The sequence below is a fragment of the Eubalaena glacialis genome, chromosome 18 (genome assembly GCF_028564815.1).
Source record: "Eubalaena glacialis isolate mEubGla1 chromosome 18, mEubGla1.1.hap2.+ XY, whole genome shotgun sequence".
NCBI classification, from domain to species: domain Eukaryota; kingdom Metazoa; phylum Chordata; class Mammalia; order Artiodactyla; family Balaenidae; genus Eubalaena; species Eubalaena glacialis.
In genome coordinates this window covers 31,677,671-31,701,992 of record NC_083733.1, presented here as the reverse complement: position 1 = coordinate 31,701,992, position 24,322 = coordinate 31,677,671, and the positions used below count along the sequence as shown (strand labels likewise).

The following is a 24,322-nucleotide window of genomic DNA, read 5'->3' as shown; positions in this document are numbered from 1 at the left end:
AAGTATCTCTAGAAACTTTTAACTCCAAACCCCTTATCTAATATAACTGAATGCCTTCCATAAGGCATTGAACTAGACCTTGATAATTTACCTATGGAAACAAGATAGAACTGAAGGGGAGGGGCTTGTGTAAATTTAGGAGGCAGGAACTGAAGTAGCATTACAGATTTAGAAGTAAAATCTATTGAAGCTTCTACCAATAGTAAAATAAAAATGTTGGTACATATGAATATTTTAGATTTTCTGAAGAGTTAGATCATTGAAATAAATGTAGAACAAGAAAAAGTCAACTACTTCGACAGTAGTTGAAATAGTAGATCTACTGGGGAAATTTCATCAGGTGTCAGTTTAGTGAATAAAGAACATAGTGATAAGAATATGGAAACTTGAGGTAGTTGGTCAGAGTGAAAATGAGTTATGAAAACTAATTATGAGAGTGTGTTGTCATAAATGTTTGAAAAACTTTAAAAGCCAAAGATTAGAATTAGAAGGGATTTATGGAGACTGAGGTAGAACGATTTTATTGTAACCTTTCAAATGTTTTGTAGATGTTATGGTCTTAACATGATTAACATGTTTTAACAAAATACAGATTTCTTACATGATGAGAGATTTAGTTTTTTTACACTTACCTACTTTGTAAATATAAGTTGCCACATTCCAGTTCTATAATTGTCTTCTAACACTTTGTCTCTCTTAACTCCTTATTTGGGCTTCACTCCCCGTACATTCTACCTCTCCAAATTTTACCAGTCTGAATACTCAGGTCAAATTCCACCTTGTGAATAAAATCATCTCTTATCATTGTAGCCCTTAAGGATTTCTCCTTCCCATGAAATCATAGCATTATTTGTCTCACTTATTTGACATCGAGTACAATTTCCTGGCATTCCTTCTATTGTATTGCCTTTGAGTTTGCAGGAACACTTTTTGCTCCTCTCTTTTGGTAACAGTTGGAAAGTTGATCAAGTGACGATGGGAGACCCAGAGGAGGGGAAGCTACTTCGAGCTGTAATTTGTTTCCTGGATTCTAGGTCATGCACATCCATTCATTCATCCATTAAGCAGATTTATTAAGTGATCCTTTTACTTATTAATTTATTATATGTAATGTAATCCCTGTCTTTGTAGAATCTACAGCCTAATAGTGGAAACATAATGAACAAGCAAATAAACGTAAAATTACAATTTGGGGTGAATTCAGTAAGGGAAAAGTGCTATGAGAGAAAAATGGGGAGGGTTTTAGTTTGGTCAGAGAAGGCCTCTCAGGTGGTGATATTTAAGTCAAGACATAAAGAATAAGAAACCAGGCAGGAAAAGAGTTTCCTAGAATGGGAAAAATACGTATGAAGGCAGGAGAGAGGTTAATATGTTGGAAGAAATGAAAGAAGTTCAGGATGGCAAGAGCATAATAATGGAGGGAAACCGTGCAAGATAAAATGAGAGAGGCAGAGAGCAGATCATGCAGGGCCATGCAGGGCCCTGCAGGACATGTTAAAGACTTCTGTGTTTTAACTAAGGACATTGCAGTCATTGAAGATTTTGAAGCAGAGGAGTAATATACTTTAAATTTCTAAAACATCACTTTGGCTGAGAATGGATTGGAGAAAGGCAAGGGTAAAAGCAAAGACATTATGCTACTATAGTTGTTGAGGTAAGGCATGATGATAACTGGAACTAGGGTAGCAGCTGTAGAGATGAAGGAATGGAAAAGGTGATATATATGTATATGTATATATAAAATTTGATTTGATGGAGACAGGAGATGGGAATGGTGGCGGAGTTGACAACTGCATGATGAATTGGATGTAAATGAAAGGTGTCAGAAATGACCTCCATGGACTTCCCTGGTGGCGCGGTGGTTAAGAATTCGTCCACCTGCCAATGCAGGGGACACGGGTTCGAGCCCTGGTCCGGGAAGATCCCACATGCCGCGGAGCAACTAAACCCGTGCGCCACAACTACCGAGCCTGCACTCTAGAGCGCGCGAGCCACAACTACTGAGCCCGCGTGCCTAGAGCCCGTGCTCAGCAACAAGAGAAGCCACTGCAATGAGAAGCCTGTGCACCACGACGAAGAGTAGCCCCTGCTCGCCGCAACTAGAGAAAGCCGGCGCACAGCAACAAAGACCCAACGCAGCCAAAATAAAATATAAATAAATTAATTAATTTAAAAAAAAAGATCTCCACGTTCCTGGCTTGAGGAATTAGATAGATGATGGTGAGATGTACTGAGAAGAAGAAGATAGGGGGAGAAAAAGGATTGGTGAGAAATCAAGTTTTGAACACTATCCATAGACAAGTGCTTCAGAAGGTGAGGACTGGTTTTATCTGAGTGCTGGCTGCCTCAGTGAGGATAGCTTTAGCTATGTGTGTGGCAGCACACTAAGACATATTCATAGTATGTGTTTTTAGCATTTTTATCTATTTTAAAAATGTTATTTATTTATTTATTTTTGGCTGCCTTGGGTCTTCGTTGCTGCGCGCAGGCTTTCTTTAGTTGCAGGGAGCGGGGGCTACTCTTTGTTGTGGTGCCCGGGCTTCTCATTGCAGTTGTTTCTCTTGTTGCGGAGCACAGGCTCTAGGCTCGCGCACTCTAGAGCATAGGCTCGGTAGTTGTGGCGCACGGGTTTGGTTGCTCCGCGGCATGTGGGATCTTCCCGGACCAGGGCTCGAGCCCGTGTCCCCTGCATTGGCAGGCGGATTCTTAACCACTGCGCCACCAGGGAAGTCCCCATAGTATGTGTTTTGAGAGGAAGGACTAGGCTTCCTATTTATGTTAGAAAAATTGGTAACTGAAATGATCCTACTTTTTAACAATGTACTTCAGTTTTTGAAAGTTTATTTGTGAATATCTTAATATAGATTATATTAAATATGAAGGTTTGAGAAAGAAATGAACTAGAACGTAGTATTAGATGGGTTTATGTATTACTTGGGTGATGGTGCGGAATAGAAAAGTCTTGTAGTTTTGATATTCTCAGGAAATTAGCAATCTGAAAGTTATTAGCTTGTAGGCAGTCTGATATTAAATGTATCATTTTAAATGAGGCTTCTGGTGCTTATGAGTAAAAATTATAGCTTATGTCATTAGTAGCTATTATTAAATAGCTGTAGATATTGATGTTTCTGTTGTAATTTGGCATAATTAAATGTAGTTAGCTAAATGAATATCTAAGGGTTTTTTGTGTGTTTTTTTTTGGTTATGCTTTAGGACTTTTTTAACCAGTAATTTTAGACACTGATATTGCTACAAACGGACGTGGTTTGAAATTTGGGGGGAAAGGAAGATTATCTTTTTTGGCCATTGGTTATTTCAGTTTAGTTTACCTGAGTAAGCAGCAGCCCTGTAAAGCATATTAAATTTTATCCTAGAGGAATTCCTGGCAGTCCAGTGGTTAGGATTCCATGCTTTCACTGCCAAAGGCCTGGGTTCAGTCCCTGGTTGGGGAACTAAGATCCCACAAGCAATGTGGCCAAAAAAAAAAAAAAATGAATATTGGAAATCAGTGGTTATTCTTCTGAAAGATAACTGCTAATATATCTTGTTAGTTCTTTTATAAGACGGAAAAAGTGGTGAGGACAATGGTTAGGTTTCATATATTTTGCATAAAATTTGTTTTATCTTAAAATTTTGTGCTTTACTACAGTTTGAGTAAATTAAAATTTTTTTTTCCCATGGAATTAGCTGACTTGAATTCAATATATTTCTCTCTATATTTTCTTAGTTATCTTTGAAAGAGTTGCAGTAATTTTATGGGGGCAGAAACTAAAGTACAAGAGGTTAACAAGCAAATGGGTATTTGGAAAATGGAGGCAGTGGATAATTTATTTTCAATATTTGTCTTTGAATAGAAGGATAGAAGAAACAAGATGATTTCATTTGTACATTTACATTTTTGGTGAGGTAGGAGAGATCTGCTGATGCCTAAAGTTAGAAGGAAAGCAGGCAATTGCAGGGGGTGATTAAAGATCCTCGAGAGAGGTGGAATGTGTGGGTGTAAGTCCCTTTGAAAGGCTAGATGGAATGGTAGGTATTAAGAGGTGAAAGATTTATCTTTGGGGAAGAGTCATGCTTCCTCTTCTGAAAATAGTATTTATAGAAGAAAAAAGGGATAGATGCAAAGACAGATACATGGCTTCTGTAAAGATGATTGGTGACTTTCAACTGGAAAACCTCAGAAGTCTAAGAGGCAAAATTGTTTTGGGGTGAGAATGGGGAAGTTAGGATTGAAGAATTGAGGAGAGAAAACAAATAACTGCAAAAACATAGCCTAGAAGCATAGGAAAATGAATTTAAACATTAAACAAAAGCAAGGACCACATTGAAGATAAAGGTTTGGTGCCAGGCATATAGTAAATGTTATAAATATTACAAATATTCAGAAACATTGAATTGGACTGAGGCAAGGAGGTAAAATTACAGTGGTGATGTTAATAAACTATGGTGGTTGAGTGAGTGAAAAAGGACACAAGGGTATTGAAGGTGATGAGAGGACAGCATTGGAGATAATTAGTGAAAGAGTCTGAGGAGGTCTAGAAAAGCCTAACAGCCATGGGAAGGTTTGAATGACTATAGGTTGTTGGGAAGTCAGAAAAGAGATGACAGGTATGAGAGGGAAATCTGCATTTATTAAGCATTTACTATATTTTAGGAACTTTGTATTTCTAAACTCTGCAACAACCTTGCAAGTTAGTGATAATCAACCTGGGTCTCAGTTTTTAGTGTATTTCAAACTTTGGAAAATTCTTCATTTAAATCAGTGTCCTGTTTTTAATGTTAATAGTATACACACACACTCTCTTAATTTGGTTATGAGTATGATTGATGTTCAGGACCACTTCAGTTAAACAACTTGACCTGACTCAGTAGCAACTAGGAAACTTATAATCTATCTTCAATATCAGCCCCAAATTAGTTATTCCCAGTTAGCTTGTACCAAGAGTAGAGATGAGATTGTATTTTTAAAGATTTCCCTTTCTGTGAGATGCAAAGCAAAACTAAATTAAGTATGAATGCCAACAAAGTAAGTATTAATAATTGAATTTAGTAAGTGGCGATCTACAGACTGAGATGTTAATATGAGCATCAGTTGAGTGCTATTAGATTAGTGGTTTCAGTTCTTTTAAACCAAGGAATGCTTTGTTTTTAAAAGATCCTACTTGACAGCTCAATCTGTAAAATAAAAGAATATGCGGGGTGAAATCTTTTATAGGGGAGGAAATGGGGGAAGGGGTGGTCTAAAGCCCTTTCTTTCTTTGGCTAAGGATTACCCAACAATCTAGGGAGCACAGTTTGAAAACAGTATTTACGCAGTACTTTATATGGGTTATTTACTACAGTTCTATGAGATCAGTACTATTACAATCCCCATTTTGCAGATGAAGAAACTGAGTTTCAAAATGATTGACTTGCCTAAGATTACATAGCTAACAAGTGATAAAGCTTACCAGTCTCTTTTCAGAGCCCTTACTTTTAACCGCTGTGCTATAGGGTCCCTTGTAGAATAACTTATCAATGAAAGCAAAATTCTTTGAGGGATAACTAGGAATTAAGCTTCAGTTGGATCACTGAGACATTCTCGTGTGTGTGTGTGTGTGTGTGTAGGGTAAATATATATAGCCTAAAATGTACTGTCTTAACCATTTTTAAGTGCAGTTCAGTGGAGGCATACTTCAAGTCATAAAAATATGGTACATTGTTGCTTAAAAGAATGCTTTTGAATCTCAATTTTTGGCGTAACTATTAAGGATTGAGAGGTTTTGTTTTGTTTTACGTTATGACATTGAATTCTTGAAAACATTTGGGTATTTACTATGTGCCAGGAATTATACTAGTAGATGTTAGGGATAAAGATGAGTAAGAACCATTCTCTGCACTCCTCTTGTTTAGTAGGGAAGACAGACAAGTAGACCAAGAATGATAATATAGTGTGTAAAGTGTGGAATACAAAAAATGAATGCTTGGGACTTCCCTGGTGGTCCAGTGGTTAAGACTCTGCACTTCCAGTGCAGGGGACACGGGTTCGACCCCTGGTTGGGGAACTAAGGTCCCACATGCCGCATGGCATGGCTGAAAAATAAAAAAATAAATTAATGAATGCTTAACCTTTCCAGAGGACCGGGGTGTGTGTGTGTGTGTGTGTGTGTGTGTGTGTGTGTGTGTGTGTGTGTGTGTACTGGCTTCCTAGAGATGGTAGAACTTGAGTTTAATATCAGAAGCATTAAATAGAGGAACAGGGGTGGTGGGAAGTGATATTATAGGTGAAGAGAACTTCCTGTATGTATTAATGGAGATGTGAGAAAGTTTGATGAATTCAAGCAACATTTCAATGTGGTTAAGGCATGGATTGCCTGTGGGGGAATCGAAGCAAAAATGGGTGGAGAGGCATTGATATCTTTAGTAGGGGAAAAAAATGAGCAAGCATATATATTGGGAGGGCAAAGATGAGTTTTGGCATATTGATGATACTGTTGGTTAGTATAAATATTTTTTAAATGAGTTGGAAACTAAGTACAATCAGATATAACAGGCTCTTAGTAATTTTTCTGCAAGCCAATGTAGAATCTTGATATATGTTCTTGGTTTTACAGGTCAGTGAGAGGGAAATACATATTTATTGAGCATTTACTATATTTTAGACTTTATTCTTCTGAACTCTGTAACAACTCTGCAATGTAGATGGTCAGGTGAGGAAAAAGAATTTAAAAGAACTGCTGAAGGTTATACAGCTTAGAGATGGCAGAATTTGAACTCACGCCTGAGCTCCTTCAACTATGCCATGGCTGATTGGTATTTGCCAGATATTTTTCTTATTGACTAGTGATCTAATTTATTTTATAATTAATCAGCTGGATGGATACCTTATACAGTTAGATTAATCTGAAATATACCAAGAAAACATAAAACAGAGATAAGGATGGGATTTAATAGAGTTCTATACACAAATGTTAATAGAGATTGGAATACATGACATGTAAAGCTTCTTATGTGGACTTCTGTGATGATTTTGTGTATTGTACATTAATAAAACAACCTAAATTATCTTAAATTGTCTACTGGGAATAATTTTGAAGGATGTTCTTCTGGATAACTATTACAAATTAGTTTATTTTTCTGTTAAGTTCTAGGTTTTGCTGGTGTTCATGTTGTTATATGTTAGGGTCATACTAGCCTGAAAATTTTTTTAAAATGAGGACAGTGATACTCCTACAAATAGTAGAAGGATAGAACAATCGTAACATAATTATTGTTATTTTTTTAGAATTTTAGGTATAGAACATTATGGTTGATGTCTTCAAGAGGAAAAAATAATGTTTTTTTTTTAAGTTAAAAGTTATTTTTAAAGTTAAATCTCATAAGCTTTTATTTTAGAATATAGAGCCCACTACTTTTTATCTTGCATTTATTCCTTAATGAGGATTTTAAGCTTTTTTTCCTGATATCTCTAGTTTGGTTGGGGTAGGTGTTTTGTGAATATGTGAGTAGAAAATAAACCAAATATACAGTGTTGAGTTATAAGACACCTTCATAAGCATTCAGTCCAAACCTGTCATTGACAAGGTAACTGGGGGGCCAGACGGTTAAGTATGTTGTCACACTTTCAGTTAGTTACAGAGATTAGAATTTTGGTCTCCTGGTAGGGGGAAAACAAATAATACTAATAGGTTTTAGTCTATAATGTTGGGTAAGGAAATTTCTCTTTTGGATCCTTTCAGTCTACTTTGAAAATGTCTGTTTAGGCTTATAAGTAACTATCAGGTAAATTAAGGAGAGACACAGTTGATGTTCATATTAAAGAATTAAGTTTCACAGTACAGTATTTTGGTTAGAAGTTTTCTCAGCAGGTTAGGTCTGATAATTTGGGTCACAGTTTGGGATTTGGTATCCAGACATCTTTTACTTTACTTCCCATAAAATAGCTAAGTATACTACTGAAGGGTAGATTCTATAGCATATCATGCTTCTTGTTCAAAAAGAACTTGAAAAATACTGGAAAAAATTTTAATGGGCCATAATATACGTACAATGGAGTGTTATTCAGCCTTAAAAAGGAAGGAAGTTCTGACATATGCTACAACGTGGATGAACCTTGAATATATTATGCTAAGTGAAATAAGCCACTTCCACACACACACACACACACACACACACACAAACACACAAACATTGTATAATTCCCCTTAGATGAGGTATCTAATGTAGTCAGATTCTTTAGAAACAGCAGAATGGTGGTTTCCAGGGGTTGGGATTGGAGGAAGGAGAATGGGGAGTTGTTTAAATAAATGGGTACAGGATTTCAAATTTGCAAGATGAAAAAATTCTAAAGATAGGTTACACAACAGTCAATATGCTTAAAACTACTGAACTGTACACTTAAAAATGGTTAAGATGGTAAATTTTATGTATATTTTACCACAATTAAAACTTTAAAATATTTTGTGTTTTGGGGACAAAAACACTAATTTGAAAAGATATATGCACCACTATGTTCATTGCAGCACTATTTATAATAGCCAAGATATGGAAGCAACCCAAGTGCCCGTCAATAGATGAACAGATAAAAAAGATGTGGTATATATAGAAAAAAGAATGCAGTCTTGCCATTTGCAATAACATGCATGGCCCTAGAGGGTATTATGCTAAGTGAAATAAGAGAAAGACAAATACTGTATAATTTTACTTGCATGTGGAATCTGAAAAACAAAACAAAGTCATAACAAAACAGAAACAAGAGTTATAGATACGGAGAACAAACAGGTGGTTGCCAGAGGAAAGAGGGTGGGGGAGGAAAGAAAGAAGTGAGGGAGATTGAGAGGTACAAACTTCCAGTTGCAAAAATAAATGAATCACTGGTATGAAAGGTACAGTGTGGGGAATATAGTTAATAACCAAGTAATATCTTTGTATGGTGACATCATAACTAGACTTATCATGGTGATCATTTTGAAATGTATAGAAAAAGACTCTTGTGTAACAGGAACTAACATAATGTAGGTGAATTACACTTCAAAAACAAACATACAAACAAACTCATAGAAACAGAGGTCAGATTTGTCATTACCAGAGGCAGGAGTAGTGGCTGGGGGGAGGGGAATTGGATGAAGGCCATCAAAAGGTACAAGGTAAAGTATAAGATAAGTATTAGGGATGTAGTTTACAACATGATAGAATTAACACTTCTGTATGTTATATATGAAAGTTGTTGAGAGTAAATCCTAAGAGTTTGCATCACAAAATTTTTTTTGTATTTTTTCAATTTTGTATCTATATGAAATGATGGATGATCTCTAAAGTTATTGTGATAACAGTTTCATGATGTATGTAAGTCAGATCATTATGCTGTACACTTTCAACTTACACAGTGCTGTATGTCAAGTATATCTCAGTAAAACTGGAAGAAAAAAATTAAAAATATTTTTAAATAGGTCATAAGCTTAATGTCCAGATAACCTCTAATGCCATTTTTAAAGAAAGTTTCACATAAGATTTTTTAAAAGGACAAAAACAGTTTCTGCCTTATATAGAATTCCTTCTTCGCTGCCTACCCAAATAGAAAGTTTTGTGTGTATATGCCATGAATAAGTATTTTTTTTACTGCTTACTATATGGTAAGGATACATTTCTGACCTCTTAGAACTTACATTTTCTGGTAACATAAGCTTTAAACAAAATAAATATGTAAAATATATAGAATGTTAGCTAATACTAAGGCAAAAAGTGGGGAGACAGAGATGTGAAGTATTGGAGAACGATGACATTTTAAACAGGTTGGTCAGGAATGACCTCACCGAGAAAGTTAACTTTTGAGAAAAGAATTTATAGGAAATGAGGGAAGAGTGTATTCAGCAAGTGCAAAGGCCCCGAGGTAGGAGCATGCTTGGCTTTGTGTGTGTTTGTGAATATATATATGTGTGTGTGTATATATATACATATATATATATATATACACACATATACATATATATATACATAAAATTTGCCATTTTAAACATCATGTATACAATTCAGTGGCATTTCCATTCACAGTGTTGTGTAACCATCACCACTATTTCCAATTTTTTTCATCACCCCAAACAAACTCTCCTTAAATAGCTCCCTCCTTCCCCTCTTACCAGCTCCTGGTAACCTCTAATATTTCTGTTTCTATCAATTTACCTATTCTAGGTATTTTGTATAAGAGGAATCGTACAGCACTTTCCCTTCTGTGTCTGCCTTTTATACTTGGCACAGTGTTTATAAGGTTCATCCCTGCTGTAGCATGTATCAGAATCTTATCCCCTTTTTGTGGTTGGATAATATTCTATTTTATGTTTATACCAAATTTTGTTTATCAGTTGATGGTGCTTAGAGTTTTTCAACTTTTGGCTATTGTGAATAATGCTGCTATGAATATTGCTGTATAAATATCTGTTTGAGTCCCTGTTATTAATTCTTTTGGGTGTATAGTGTATACCTACGAATAGAACTGCTGGGTTATACGGTAATGCTATGTTTAACTTTTTGAGGAACCACCACACTATTTTCCACATTGGCTGTCCTATTTTACATTCCTACCAGCAGTGTAGGAGGGTTTCAGTTTCTCCACGTTCTCCTCAGTGCTTGTTATTTTCTTTTATGTTATAGCATCTCTAGTAGGTATGAAATATTGTGATTTTGATTTGCATTCCCTTAATGACTAATGTTGAGTAACTTTTCATGTGTTTATTGGCCATTCCTTTAAGTTGGGTTGTCTTTACAGTATTTAGTTGTAGGAATTCTTTATAAATTCTGGGTATTAAACTTTTATTAGATATGATTTGCAAATATTTTCTCCCATTTTGTGAGTTGTCTTCACTCTTTTGATACTGTCTTTTGATGCACAAGTTTTCAGTTGTTATGAAGTCCAATTTATCTATTTTTTTTCTATTTTTGCTCATGCATTTAGTGTTATATTTAAGAAATCATTGCCAAAACGAAAGTCATGAAGATCTGCCTCCATGTTTTCTTCTGAGAGTGTTAGAATTTTAGCTTTTAAATTTAGATCTTTGATATGCTTGTGTTAATTTTTATATATGGTATAAGGTAAGGGTTCAGCTTCATTCTTTTGCAGGTGGCTCTTCAGTTTTCCTAGCATCAGTTGTGGAAGAGACTGTTTTTCCCCATTGAATGGTCTTGGTACCCTTGTCAAAAATCAATTGACCGTAGATGTGAGGGTTTATTCCTGGGCTTTCAGTTCCATCCCGTTGGTCTGTATGTTTGTCCTTATGCCAGTACCACACTGTTTTGATAATTGTAGTTTTGTAGTAAGTTTTGAAACTGAGAAGTATGAGTCTTCCAACTTTGTTCTTTTTCAAGATTGTTTTGGCTGTTCTGGGTCCCTTGAAATTCCATATGAATTTCTGCAAAAAAACATCATTGGGATTTTGATAGGAATTGCATTGAATCTGTAGGTCACTTTGGGTAGTATTGTCATCTTAACAATATTATGTCTTCCAATTCATGTCTTCGATTTGTTTTTTTTTAATAAATTTATTTATTTAATTTATTTATTTTTGGCTGCTTTGGGTCTTCGTTACCGTGCGCGGGCTTTCTCTAGTTGCCGTGAGTGGTGGCTACTCTTCATTTGCAGTGCCTGGGCTTCTCATTGCAATGGCTTCCCTTCTTGCAGAGCACGGGCTCTAGGCACGCGGGCTTCAGGAGTTGTGGCTCGCGGGCTCTAGAGCGCAGGCTCGGTAGTTGTGGCGCACAGGCTTAGTTGCTCCGTGGCATGTGGGATCTTCCCAGACCAGGGCTCGAACCTGTGTCCCCTGCATTGGCGGGTGGATTCTTGACCACTGCGCCACCAGGGAAGCCCCTTGTCTTTGATTTATTTAGATTTCATTATTCACAGGATGTCTTTCCATTTATTTAGATATACTTTAATTCCTTTCAGCAATGTTTTGTAGTCTTCAGTGCCCACATCTTACATGGCCTTCATTAAATTTATTCCTAAGTATTTTTTTAAATGCTATTGTAAATGGAATTTTTTTCTTAATTGCCTTTTTGGAATGGTGATTGCTATCTTACAGAAATACAACTGATTTTTCTGCATAGATTTGTATCCTGCAATTTTGATAAATTCGTTTATTAGCTCTAACTCTGTGTGTGTGTGTATTTATAGTTTTCTGTAGATCATGTTACCTGTGAATAGAGATAGTTGTACTTCTTTTTTTCCACTTTGGATGCCTTTTATTTTACCTTTTTGCCTGTTTTGTCCAGCTGAAATTTCCAGTACTGTGTTGAATAGAAGTGGTGAAAGTGGGCATCCTTGTCTTGTTCTTGATATTGGGGCAAAAGTTTTCATTCTTTTACCATTGAGTATGATGTTAGCTGTAAGTTGTTCATATATGGCTTTTATCAAACTGGGGACGTTTCTTTCTATTCCTGTTTTACTGAGTGTTTTTATCAGAAAGAGTGTTAGGTTTTGTCAAACACTTTTTCTTCATCAATTGAGTTAATATTGTGTTTCTTTCTTCGTTCTGTTAATAAGATATATGATATTGATTGATTTTTGTATGTTAATTACCTTTATATACCTAGGATAAGTCCCACTAGGTCATGATGTATATGTTGTATATGTGTGTATATATATGTGTATAATCTGCTGGATTTGGGTTTCTAGTATTTTGTTGATGATTTCTTCATCTGTATTCGTAAGGGTTATTAGCCTTTGGTTGGGTTTTTTGTTTTTGTTTTTGTTTTTTTGTAATGCCTTTGGCCTCAGTATCAGGGTAATGTTGACCTCACAGAATGAGTTAGAAAGTGTTCCCACCTTTTCACTTTTGTGGAAGAGTTTGAGAAGGATTGGTGTCAGTCCTATAAATAAGTGATAGAATTCACCATTAAAGAAATATGGTCCTATACTTTTATTTGTTGGGAGGTTTTTTGTTTGTTTTGTTTTTTAAATTTTATTTTATTGGGGTATGGTTGTTTTATTGGGAGGTTTTGGGTTACAGATTCAATCCCCTTATTTCTTATAGATCTATTTAGATTTTCTATTTCTTTTTGTGTGAGTTTTGGTAGTTTGTCCATTTCATTTAGGTTATCCAATTTGTTGGTGTACAGTTGTTCACATTATCCTTTTATAATCCTTATTTTGTAAAGTCTGTATTAATGTCCTCTCTTGTGTTTCTGCTTTGAGTAATTTGGATCTTTCCTCTTTTCTCTTAGCCAATCTGGCTAAAGGTTTGTCAATTTTGTTGATCTTTTCAGAGAAGTGAGGATAGATTTCATTTTTTTTTTCTATTGCTTTTCTCTTCTCTATTTCATTTATCTCTAATCTTTATTATTCCTTTCTTTCTGCTACCTTTGGATTTGTTTGCTTTTCTTTTTTATTTGCTTAAGGTGTACAGTTAGGTTATTGCTCTGAGGTCTTTCTTTTTTAATGTAGTTGTTTACAGATATAAATTTCCATTGGAGCATTGCTTTTACTGCATCTCATAAGGTTTGGTATTGTTGTGTTTTCATTTTCATTAATCTGAAAGTATTTTCTAGTTTCCCTTGTTATTTTTTCTTTGATGCATTGGTTGTTTAAAAGTGTTTTGTTTAATTTCCATATATTTTTGAGTTTTCCAGTTTTGCTTCTGTTATTGATTTCCAGATTTATTCTGTTGGGGTCAGAAAGATACTTTGTATACTTTCAATCTTTTTAAATGTATTAAAAGTTTTGTGGCCTACTATGTGGTCTATCCTGGAGAATGTTTCAGGAACATTTGAGAAGAATAAACATTGTGCTATTGTTGGGTGGAGTGTTTTGTATATGTATTTTAGGTCTAATTGGTTTATAGTATTCAAATCCTCTATTTTCTTATTGACTTTTTGTGTGTTTGTTCTATCCACTATTGAACATAGGATACTGAAGTTTCCAACTATTACTGTAGAACTGTCTGTTTCTTCTTTCAATTCTGTGTGTATTTGCTGCATAGATTATGTGGCTCTATTGTTAGACACATATATGTTTATAATTATTACATATTTTTGATGGATTGAACCATGTATTGGTATGAAATGATGTTCTTTGTTTTTTGTAACCTTTTTGACTTAAAATCCATTGTTTGTTGAAAATATAGCTATTGCAGCGCTCTTGATTATTATTTGCATGGGATATCTTTTTCTGTCCTTTCATTTTTAACCTCTTTGTGGTTTTGTATTTAAAGTGAGTCTTTCATAGATCACATATAGATGGATCATGTTTTTGATTTTGTTTTTATCCATTCTGCCAATATCTTTCTTTTAACTAGAGAATTTAATTCATTTATATTCAAAGTAATTACTGATAAGGAAAAACTTATTTCTGTCATTTTGCTATTTGCTTTTTTATGTCTTACATGCTCTTCATTCCTCCATTCATCCTGCTCTTTTTTTGTATTCAATTGATTTTTTTGTAGTGTACCATTTTGCTTCCCTTTTTTCCTTTTCTGTATATATTTTAGGTATAGCCTAAGCTATAATAACAGCTTGTTTGTATGCCTATGAAAATGATCTAGTAGAATGAGAAAAATTGATGACTCAGGAGAGAGAAGTAAGAGTGACTGTTGCAGTGTCCTTCAGCAGGTAGGAGTGGGGAAGGAAGGCAGAGGAAAGAGAGTATTAACTTTTTACTGCTTGTTACAAAAATGAAACATTTTTTAAGTTAAAAAAAATTCTAAAGCAGAGGAAATTAAAAAGTAATGTCTTCTGTGATTTTTCAGATTTATTTGTGATGTGGTTGGGAATTTGATCAGAAATAGTTTGGCTTGTGAGTGGGAGATTGTTATTCTGGTATATGAGTATCTGTATCCTATCAGTAAGGTCCTCAGAAGAGGAGAGGAAAGTAGATCTAGAAATGAATATAAAAACCTGGATAGGAGGAGTATAGGTGCTCCCCTACTTTAATCCTTATTGGGTACAGAACTTGGCAGTCCTTGTTACCTTTTAAAGGGTCAGCTCTACGTAATTGAAGGGCAATATTGATTCCATACTAACTTATTATTTACATCCTTTCAATTAGTATTTGTTGCTCAAAGTCTCTGGACTTCCTACCTTTTAAAAAATAAAAATTCTAGATAATTAAATTTCAGATTCTGATTTTCACTAATATTATGCTGATGTTTTCTGAGTTGTCATGTGACATTCCAAAGCAAACTCTTCCTCAATTCTAACATCACTTACTGTTTTTAATGATACTAAAACAACGTGTTGCATTTGTATGGAAAGTATAAGTGTGTAGGATAGGCAACAGGTTTTATCATTTGTGACAGCATCAGAAAGGATCAGTTTAGTTTCATTTTTTATTGAAGTTTTAAATTTTGATTAAAATAATCACAATAGCTTATTTTCAAAAGCTGTGGTTCTTGAGTCATTTTAAAAGTATGTTTATTTTAGAGTTCTTATTTATTTTAAAATTTTACAAGAGTATAATTTGTATTTACCATTACTTGCTTATTTTAACACTGCCATAGTTTCAAAATTACATTGGATAGCTGAAATATCTTATTTGAGAAGACTAACAGACTTCCATTGTAACTTGACTAAATCTTTCAAAGCGAATTCACTTGCTTTATTTTTTCTCAGAAAAAAAAAATCTGCCTTGCAAACACTTGCCAAGTAAAATTAGTTGATAATGAGGTTAAAGAAAATAAAATTTTAATTGACCACTATAACCTTCATCCTTATTTAAGAGAGATAACAGAAAATTAGAAGACTCAAAATAATTTTGCCCGTATAACTTTTTCTTTATAAAATAACTTTACTGAGATATAATTTAGATACTAAATAATTCACCCAAAGTATATAATTCAGTGATTTTTAGTATATTCACAGTTATGCATCTATCACCAAAAGTAATTTTATAACATTTTCATTGTCCCCCAAAGAACCCCCATAACCTGTCCATTCAACACTCACCAATCCTTCTAACCCCACCCCTTGACAACCACTAATCTGCTTTCTGTCTCTATATATTTGCCTATTCTTGACATTTCATATAAATGGAATCATATAATACGTAGTCCTTTGTGACTGGCTTCTTTCATTAAGCATGTTTTCAAAGCTCATCCATGTTTTAGCATGTATCAGTACTTAATTTCTTTTTATTGTCAAATAATATTCCGTTATATCAATATACTGCATTTTATTTCACCATTCATCAGTTGGTGGATATTGGGTTGTTTCCTCTTTTTATCAGTGCTTCAATGAACATTGTTGTGTAAGCATCTATTTGAGTCCTTGCTTTCAATTTCTTTGGGTATATACTGTTTGAGGAGTTGCCAGACTGTTTTTCAAAGTGACTGCATTTCTAACAGCAGTTTATGAGAATTCCAGCTTCTTTACATCCTCACTAACACTTGTTATTTTCCGTTATTATGTTCCTCCTATCCTAGTGTATATGAAGTGGTATCTCATGATTTTGATATGCATTTCCCTGTTGACTAATGATGTTTACTGTATTTTCACGTGCTTATTGGCCATTTGTATATCTTCTTGGAGAAATGTCTATTCAGATCCCTCGGCCACTTTTTAATTGGATTATTTGTCTACTATTAAGTTGTAGGAATTTTTTTTGTATATTCTAGATACAAGTCCCTTATCAGATACATGATTTGCAAAATTTTTCTCACATTGTCGCCCTCTTTATCTCATTCTGCCATGGGGTTTCTTTTCACTTTCTTCATATCCTTTGAAGTACAGAAATTTTTAATTTTGATGATGTTGCTCATTTTTTTCTATTAAAACTTTTCTCATTTTGCTTAAGACTCTAGTAACCATCTAACTAATATAGCAGGAGTATGTTCTGGCACATATTATATAATACAGTGTATTCCTATAGTTATAAGGTAGTATATTCTTTTTAATAGCTTTATTATATTTGCTTCCCTAAAGCTGTGTTGAGGATGCATATTTAGACTCTGGTTAGCTATTTATTTTCATTTTTTCTCTGTGTTTAATTTGTACCTTGTGAATAATTTTCCATTCTATAATTGAAGTGACAGTTTTAGTTCCTAGTTTATATCAACTTGAATTTAACCTTCCTAGTATTGCATTTCATCCTATTTAAAAAATAGGATGATCCCCCCCAATTTATTAGGATTACTTTGAAGTATATTTAAATTCATAATTTTTTGCAATTTCATAGCATCTTCAGGTTTGAGGTAGTTACTATGAAATTCTTAGATCAATTAATGATGTAGTATAGATTATCTATATGCCTATACACCTTGTTGAAACTCACTAATAAGTAACTTTGAGGTACTACATTAAAACCAAGAGTTCTCAAGTGCCAGGATTCATAAAATATTAAGATCAGAAGGAACTTTAAGTCTTATCTAGTCAGTTACAGATATGCTGCTGGATTCCTCTTTACAAAATCTCTTTTGAGGTCTCAGTTAGCCTGTTTAAAATTTGAATATGTAACTTTAGTAATAAGGAACTCATTATCTTTGTCTTTGGATAGCTCTGTTTCAAATTCCTTTCTTACACTGAGCCAAAATAATTTCCCCTATAGTTTTCTGGTAACCTGTCATTCTAGATCTGCCATTTGGGGTCCTACAGATAGCATGAGTAATAGCGTGGAAAATGAACAATAGGACATTATAGAAAGATAACAAGTAGATTGGTGTGATTAGATTGTAGGGGATGTGGAGAGATGGTGGGGTGGTGACTGGAGATGAGAAAAAATTTGAAGGGCACATGGTCAGCATTAGGGAATAATAGGTTTCCTTTGACAAGTGACATCATCAAATCTCTGTTTCACAAAACTTACTCTGGTCACCATGTGCACGATAGATTGCAATGGGGAAATAACTTTGGGCAGAAAGGTGGTTTTATTTATACACTGCCATTAGCCAAATAAAGAATGTAGGAGAAAGATTTTAGAAGAAAAATTGGTTTTGGACCTGTTGAGTTCATACTTATGGGGAAGACCAGGAGGCAGCTGGAAAGATAGTACTAGACATAAAAATTTTAAAGTTGTCAGCAGGTAGATGATAGAGGATGAGCTTACCCAGGGAGGATATCTAGACTGAGGCGAGGACTGAGGAGAGAAACTTTAAGAAGCATGGTTTCAAGTAACTTCACCAATCTGCTTGCTGTCCTCTGAGTATGTCCCATTTTGTCTGTATTCTGCTTTAAATTAGACACTCAGGTGTGAATATTATACCCAGATTTGGTGTGACCAGCATAAGTGAATATAACATTTTGTTTAACCAGCATCCTGTTGATGGACATCTAGGCTATATTCAGTCTTTTGCTGGAGCAAATAATGCTGCAATAAATAGCTGTATCTGCCATTTCAGTCAAACATGAACATATTTATGGAATAAATTGTTAGAAGGGAATTTGTTCAGTCAAAGGGTATGTGCACTTGAAATATTTGTGGATATTGGCAAATTTCTCTCTTTAGCGATTTCACCATTTTAGACTTCACAGCGGTCATATGAGAGTATTTTTTTCCAACAACTTCACTAATTTGTGTTATTAGACTTTGGAATTGTTGTGAGTCTGATAGGTGAAAGATGGTATATCAGTGTGGTTCTAATTGACATTCTCTTATTTTGAATGAGAATATGAACTGACTGTTGGTATCCTTTGCCCATTTTTTTATTAGGCTATTAGTATTTTATAGGAAATCTTGATGTATTTAAAAATGAGCATGTCAGGGAATTCCCTGGCCGTCCAGTGGTTAGGACGCTGCGCTTCCACTGCAGTGGGCTGGGTTTCAGTCCCTGCTGGGGAAGATCCTGCAACCCACACCGCAAGGCCTTTTAAAAAAAAAAGAGCACTTCATCAGTAAATGAGTTGCAATATTTCTCAGTTTGCTACTTTTCTTTTTTAATGTAGTTTATGAATTTTTTTGGCTGCGGCTTGCTGGATGTTAGTTCCCCGGCCAGGGATTGAACCTGCACCTTCGGCAGTGAAAGCCACTTGACCACCAGGGAATTCCCTAATTTATGACTCTCTTCATAAAGTTATTTGTGTAATCTAATTAGTGATTATTTAATGACATGTAGATTTTGTTCCATAAATAGAAAATAAGGTGACCCTGTCCATGTTTTCTTCTAGTATTCTCATGGTTTTTCATTTCTGACATTTATATCTTTGATCCATTTGTAATTTATCTTGGTTTGAGAACAAGGTATGGATCTAACTCTTTTTTTCAGGTGGCCATCCAATTGTCATGTTTATTTTATAGTTAGTTTCCCCCCAATTTGAGATACTAAGTTACTTTCTATTGTATCTGTTTGGCTTCTCATGTGTCAATACCACCATGTTTTGATAAATGAAATTTTATAATGCTTCAGTATTTGGTAGGATTAGTTCTTCCTGGTTGTCATTCTTTTTCAGATCTTTTCCTGGCTTTGCTTTTTGTCTATGTAGAAACACCTTGTCTGACTGTGAAAAAAACTGTTGGAATTTTTACTGAGGCCGCATTAATTTCAGACATTAGTATATGGAGAGTTCATATATTTATAATAGTATACTGAGAGTTCATTTATAATATGGACATAGTTTTCTGTCTAAGAGCATTTTATATAAAGAATATGAAGTAGTTATCAACTTTAAAAATCAGGGAATTTCCAGCTCCTCTTTAAAACTTAGAAACAACAATTAACTGAAGCTGACTAGTGGCTGCCCCTTTGTACTTTTAGTCAGCCATAGTTCTCTTCTGGCCAGCTTCACTCATTTATGTCACGGGCCTGGCCTCTGTAGAATTTGCAACCTGAATGTACTTGTAGAATTGATTATCCGCACTGAAAACAGCACCCCATAGTTAAAAGTTATTAGATTTGATCCATTGCTCCATTCTCTTGAGGTTCTTTTGTATCTTGGTTCTGTTAACTATGGTAGTTAAGCCTACCTTCCAACTTAAAATCACCTTCGTTTAAGCTGAACCAGACAAGGTGATGATAGAAATTCTGTAGTACACTATTGGAAAATTAATTAGTACTATTTCAGGGTGGTTTCACGTGGTTACTAGTATATTGTCACATAACTTTACTAGTATTAAGCTAGTAAATTCTGTACTATCCACCTGTCATGTACTTAGACGCACTATAGGAACCCTAGGGGAATTAGTAATATGGGACCAATAGTTGAAGGTTTATCCCTTTAACATTAAACCTTTTATTTTAACCGTTTTAGATAAAATTTTTCCCATTTCAGTAAATGGGGAATATTTTGCCTATAGCTTTGAAAAGAGAAGCTTTAAGGGAGACATAAGTCTTCAGGAATTTGAAGGTTTGTCACAATTAGATTTATTTTAAACAATCTCAAAGTAATGCCTAGAAAGGAAGGAGGAAATTTGACTTGATGTAAAGAAGAACTTTTTAACAGGCATTCAAGCCTAGTTTGAATGCCTTAACAAGAATTGTTTCTAGAAGTATACAGAACATTTTTTTTTAAACAAAGAAATGGCAAACTCAAGTTTGCCAGCTTTTTATTTTGCCAAGTAAGAATATTCTTTTCTTTTTAATTTTAAAGATCTAATTGGCTTTATTAAATGATTCATGAATTGGGCAGCATCCCATCTAGCAAATAGAGAGGAATTCCCAGGATATTCTTTAAAATGACTAATATCCTTGTCATTATCATTTAATTTTTTAAAAAATGTTTCTGGGTCCAACTTTAAGTGTTTTGGTCACTGTCATTGGAAGAGGTGATATTTGCTATCTAACAATAACTTCAAATGTTAGTAGCCACAGTAAAAATGTTAGTCAAGTGTTAAGCCAGAAAAGAAATTTTAATCAGTGAAATAGTTCCCTATTGCCTCTAGGATAAAGTCCAGATTTCTTAACATGGCTAATAAAAGACCTGGATATCTGACTTCTGCTTGCCTCTCGACATCTCTCTATTGGGCTAATAGCATGCTCTGGCCACATTATGCTATTGAGTAGTTCCCAAAATGCCTTGTCCTGGCTCACCTCCGGGCATTTCTTTAGTGTTCCCTCTGTGCTCTTGTCAGTTTTAGGTACAATGCAAGAGAGTGAGGGGATTGTAAAAGACCTGTTCTCTACCCTAATAGAGGTTACAGCTTACTGGTAGAGTATTTTACCTTTCATCTTTGAAGCAGACAGGATTGTAGTTAATATTTTATATAGTTACTATTGTTCTTTGGGGTTTTTTTTACAGATGAAAACAAAAAGTACGTGATCTTCTCAAGGTCATACAGCTAGAAGGTAGTAGAGCCAGGACTCAGGTCTAGTGTTTGTTTAAAGTATCATGTTCTTTCTAATTCCTGTGTAGTCATTCACTGATTTAGCAAAAATGTATTGCATGCCTACTATGCTAGGCAACATACTAAGGATACAAAGATTATAAAGGTGTTCCTTTTTTCCAAGGGTGTAGAGTCTGTTGGAGAGAAAAGGTAATATATTATCACAATGCAATATTATTTATTATTTATCATATGCACAGATTACTAGACAGGCTTGAGTAGGCAGAGTCCTTCTATAGGAGATTAATCCTAAACTGAATTTTCTCCAGGTACAAATATGAAATAACTATAAGTAGCTCATAAAGTAAAAATTAATGTAGCAGAAATTTAATACTGTATAGAAATGTTGCAGACATGACTATAATAGAGGACTGAATAATTTGGTAGGGATCAATGGTTGTATTAAGTTGGAAAAGCTGTTAATGTGTGGAAATAATTGGGAAGCCTAATTCATTTAGTCTCAAAAATATTGAGAGACTTAGAGAATATAGAAATGTCTTGGAGAAAAAGCAACTCTTAGACACTAAGGAAAGTAAATTTACCATTGAAGTAAGTTTGTATATGTATTTATATATATATTCTGTTATAGAACACATATTTAGAGGTCTTATTTTTAGTCATATGACCCAGTTCAAATATCACCTCTTCTCTATGCCTTTCCTGATCTTTTCCAGACATAATTAATTGCTATCCAATCTGTACTACCACAGTATAGTGATTTGTATACATCTCTGCTAAGACGTATATCATATTATTTGTTTATGTGTTTTCTTCCCCTCTAGATTATGAATTTTTTGAAGGCAGGGATTCTGTCCTATTGATATTTGAATCCATTTTATATGATCATCATCATGTTTGGCATCGGATGACTGTAGAAATGAAGATAGATAAGTAATTCGTTTTTGATTCTAAATACTTGTTTTAACTTTAGAAGAATTCTGTCCTCCAAATGTCTTAATTTAATGTACTTAATTGATAAGGCCCACTACAGCATTGCTCCAACTTGTATTTCCACCTTTATTTTCCACTTTTCTCCTTTTATATACTCTGCAGTGGTCATACTATTTCCTAAATATACTTCCTTCCTGCCTGCCATTTCTTTATTCCTGAATTCTTTGCCTGGCCTTTCCTTCCAATCCCTTTTCTAAGACCCCTTCAAATGCTAATTGTTCTAAGAAGCTTTTCCTGAATAACTTGCCAAGTATGCTCTCTTCTCTTTATAAATCACCTTATAGATAAACTTGTGCCTCTCTTAGGCCACGTTTATCATATTTTATTCAGTATATGACGTGCTTTTCTTGTGCCATTACTCCTTATCTCCCCCATTTAGATTCTGAACTTCCTGAGGGCAGGGGCTTTTGTAGTTTCTACAAAGCTGCTTTGGATGTAATGGACAGTCCATAAATATTTGCTTAATTAAGTAGTTAAAATCGGACTGATGTGATGTTTTAATAAAGTTGGAAAATAGTACATTTACTAGAATGAAATAAGATGATAGCTCTTAAGAGCAGCTTAATTGATTAATCAATTAAGAAATTAATTAATTGTAGAATAAACTGTTCAAATCAGAAAATATGACCATTTTTTTAGATTTTATGGGCATGTTTTCATAGTTCACCTTTAGTTTCTATTTTTATAACTAAGGTTGATGACTTACATGTATCTTGTTGCATATGAAATGTATATCTTCTTAGTATAGCAAGGTGTCTATATTCATTTTCCTCATTAGATGTTCCTCTTCTGTTTGTACTTTTATAAAAGTACAAATATTGTATTGTATTATATTGATAATGGTCTATTTACTTGTCTGTATCCCCCTTCAGAGGTCAGTTATTATTCATCATCCTAGTGCCTAGAAGTTGTTTATCAATAAATGTTTGTTGGAAAAGTAGATAGCAAAATTGTTTTCTTAATTAAAATTTTTACTTCTCCCCATATTTTCGGTAGGCTTCGGGTTACATAAATGTAGAAAATACTTTGCTTTAGCATAATCTACCATAATGTACAAAAATTCAAAGACTATACCATTTCTTTCCTAAATGGAATATTACTGCTCTGATACATCATAAACTTATTTCCAGAACAGTGTTCTAAAAAACATTTAACTATTTCTTAAGAATAAAACAAATGTACAAGCCTGTAGTACACAGTATCAATTCAGAATGTTTCATATTTTATGTTCACTGTTATCACAATAATTAGGAATATATGAACTAAAGTCATATGCTTCAGATAATTTACCTTCAGCGTTCGATTGGGCAGTAGTTTTTTGTAGTACTGGGTTCTGAACTCTTGAAGTAATACATTCTGAATATTCAGGAAATTACTTTAATCAATTCTAAGATGCATATTTTTTCTACTTTTAATATCTCTGATATTAGGATGTGTCTCAGTCACTGTCTGCCCAGTGGCTGTCAGGGAGTAGTTGTCATTGCCTGTGTGTACAAAAACTTAGTCATAGATTTTATATTGCCATCACTTCAGCTGGGCTATGTACATCGGTACTATACATGTTTAATTACTTAAAATGTCTCTAAAAAGATACACTATTATTCAGCTTTTAAAAAAAGTTATTGATTATGCAGAGAGGCACAGAGACAGAGTAGCAGAGCATAAATTTAATATTAGTGAAGCAAATATTTGTTGTTGAAGAAATGACAGCAATTCTACATTTTCTTACAGAGCAACAATCAGGTGTTTATGGACCAAAAAGGGTACTTCATGGGAGAGGAAATTCTCAAATCATTTGGAATAAGTCTAAGTCTAAAAATGTTCTTAAAAGTTATTTCACAGATTATAAAATAAAAATTCAAAGTGGTATAGTGTCATAGTTTATTTCTTCATGTTACATCAGCTAATAATGTACTTTGTATTTGATAACATACTGGATTTGGTAACTTCCATTGTAATTCTTCTTTTTTCCTCTTGGTAAATAATCATACATCCATTAAAAAATATATAGGACGTTGCTTTTCTGACTATTGGGTGAGGTATACATAGATGTTCCCTTGTCTAGAGTCTATAGCTAAATATAAGATATGTTCCAGAGAAGTGACTTAACCTACTTTTTTTTTTTTTTTGGTTAATGCTATGTTCAGTTCAGAACATATA

At 34.2% G+C, this 24,322-nt stretch overlaps 1 protein-coding gene across 10 annotated transcripts in view; it reads left to right on the top strand.

Annotated features, from left to right (window-relative positions):
- CHD9 (chromodomain helicase DNA binding protein 9) overlaps nucleotides 1–24,322 on the top strand; it is a 244,191-nt gene that overhangs the window by 53,880 nt on the left and 165,989 nt on the right. For 7 of the 10 annotated variants that reach the window (XR_009697877.1, XM_061173550.1, XM_061173548.1 and 4 more), the window contains exon 2: nucleotides 21,994–22,102. The exons of the other annotated variants lie outside the window; for them this stretch is intronic. The gene's annotated coding sequence lies outside the window, so the exon portion shown is untranslated. The remainder of the gene's footprint in view (nucleotides 1–21,993; nucleotides 22,103–24,322) is intronic. 10 annotated transcript variants of the gene reach the window in all.